The following is a 2,169-nucleotide window of genomic DNA, read 5'->3' as shown; positions in this document are numbered from 1 at the left end:
CGGGTCTCCGGAACCGCCCCCCGGCCTGGGCCTCCGAATCCGCTCCCTCAAGGGCTTCCGGAGAGTCAAGGTCTACCAATTGCCGCCCGTGTCACGCGGTAGACCTGGAGGCCGCCGGGGACTCGGGGGCCCGGCCGCGGCGCCGGCGTCCAGGTCTACCCGTCCTCCCCGAGCCAGAGGGGCGGACGGGTAGACCTGGGCCACCCTTTGCCGGGGCGCGGGCGGAAGACCAGGACTCCGCCGCGGGCACCCCCGCCTACCCACCCCCCCCCCACCCGTGGCCGTTCGGGCAGGTCTACCGCCGCGGCGAAGGAGCCCGGAACGGCGGGTGCGGGCAGGCCGTTTCTGCCCTTCCGGGGGGAGGAAAGGTAGGCCCGCACGCCCGCCGCCCCGGTCCATCGGGCCCTTCCCCTGGCGCGGGCGTCCAGGTCTACCGGTCCGGCGAAGGGTGGGGAGGCAGGCCCGCCCCACGCACGAGAGAGCTGTCCGCCGCGCCCCACCCACCCCCGGCCCCGTATATCGCGGGCAGGCGGAGGAAAGGGCGGTGGACCTGGACGCGGCTCCCCGGGGAAGGCCGGGTCTGACGCAACGGTGAGGTGGAGCGGGGAGGGTTGGGGGGGGGTGGGGGTGTCCGGGGTGCGGACGGTAGACCAGGACTCCTGCGCGGGAGCGGGGGCGGTGGAAGCCCAGGCTGGAAGGCCCGTTCTACCGGCACGGGGGGAGGGCCGGCGGGTCGGAACGGTGCAACCGCGCCCGGTAGGCTTGGGCGCCCTGTCCAGGTCTACCGGCCGCCCGGCCGCCCACCCGCTTGGCGCCAACCCGGACCTCCTCCGCTGAGGCAGGAAGGGGCTCCGTCAAGGCGGAGGGCGTGTCGCCCGGCCTGCCGAAACACGGGCGCCCGGGAGGCCAGGTCATCCGGCTCGCCCAAGGCCTCCGTCGGGAGACCCGGCCAGGTCTACCGGACAGCCCCCCGCCCGCACACGCACACGCCACAGGTGGCAGGACCGCGCCACGCCCAGGGGACGTGTCCCCCGCCCCCCACGGCACCGTTGGGCGGAGGAACGGGAGGTGGACCTGGACACGGCTCCCCGGGGTAGGCCAGGACTAACGGCCCGGTGAGGGAGAGCAGGGGGTGGGGTTGCCGGGGCACGGGAGGTAGATCAGGACTCCTGCGCGCGTGGCGGGCGGTGGGGGGCGGGGAGGGTGGGGGAGGCCGGGCTGGGAGGCCAGGTCTACCGGGCGGGGGGGGGCGGGCCGGAGGGGCAGGCCGTGGGAACCGTTCGCCGCGGGCGCGGCCGGACGGCGGACCCGGGCTCCGGCGCGGGGTCCCCAGGCTGCAAGGGGTTCCAAGGGGCCCAGGTCTGCCGGTCTGCCCTCTACCGGCCCGGCGGTGGCCGGTAGACCTGGACCCCTTGGCCGCTACCGATGGAGGAGGAGGAGGAGGAGGAGGAGGAGGAGGCCTGGACCGCGGTTTGGGCGTTGTGGGGGGTGGCGGTGAAGGTGAGGTTGCGTTTTTTTGCTGCGTGCCTGCCATGGTGGCGTGCCTGCCCCCCCCCCCCACGGACCGTCGGGTGGACCTGGCCGCCTGCCGCTTTCGCGGGCTCCGTCATCCACCCCTGCCGGGGCGTGGGCCGGTCGGCCTGGTCTCCGAGGACGGGGAAGCCCAGGTCTGCCCGGGGCCCGGGGGTGGGGGGGGGGAGAGGAGAGGGGAGTCGTGTTCAGGAGGGGTGAGGACAGGGCGTCTGTACGCCCCGGGCCTGCCGCCGAAGCTCTAGGGCTGGGCGCCCGGCTCGCCGGGTGTCCCGCGACCGGGGCCCTGACGGTCACCCGCGACCGGGAGACCTCGGCGCCCCGGCCCCCCGAGCCCAGGTCTACCGGACCCCACCCCCAACCCCCTTGGCCTCGAGGGGCCCGAAGTGGACCTCCTCCGCTGCGGCAGGAAGGTTCCGCTACGGGGCGGACGACGGGTCGCGCGGCCTGCCGAGCCTCGGGCGCCCGGGAGGCCAGGTCATCCGGCTCGCCCGAGGAAGCCTTCGGCAGTCCTGGGCTCCCCGGCTTCGGAGGCCAGGTCTACCGGGGGGGGGCTCCGTTGCCCTGGGGCGAAACGAGCGCACGGCAGCGCCCGCGAGGGGACCGAGCGGGGGCGGTGGGGGGCAGACGGGGAGGCCC

The sequence above is a fragment of the Eublepharis macularius genome, unplaced genomic scaffold (assembly GCF_028583425.1).
Source record: "Eublepharis macularius isolate TG4126 unplaced genomic scaffold, MPM_Emac_v1.0 Eublepharis_21, whole genome shotgun sequence".
In the NCBI taxonomy this organism is placed as follows: Eukaryota; Metazoa; Chordata; class Lepidosauria; order Squamata; family Eublepharidae; genus Eublepharis; species Eublepharis macularius.
Note: the sequence above shows the minus strand (reverse complement) of the source record.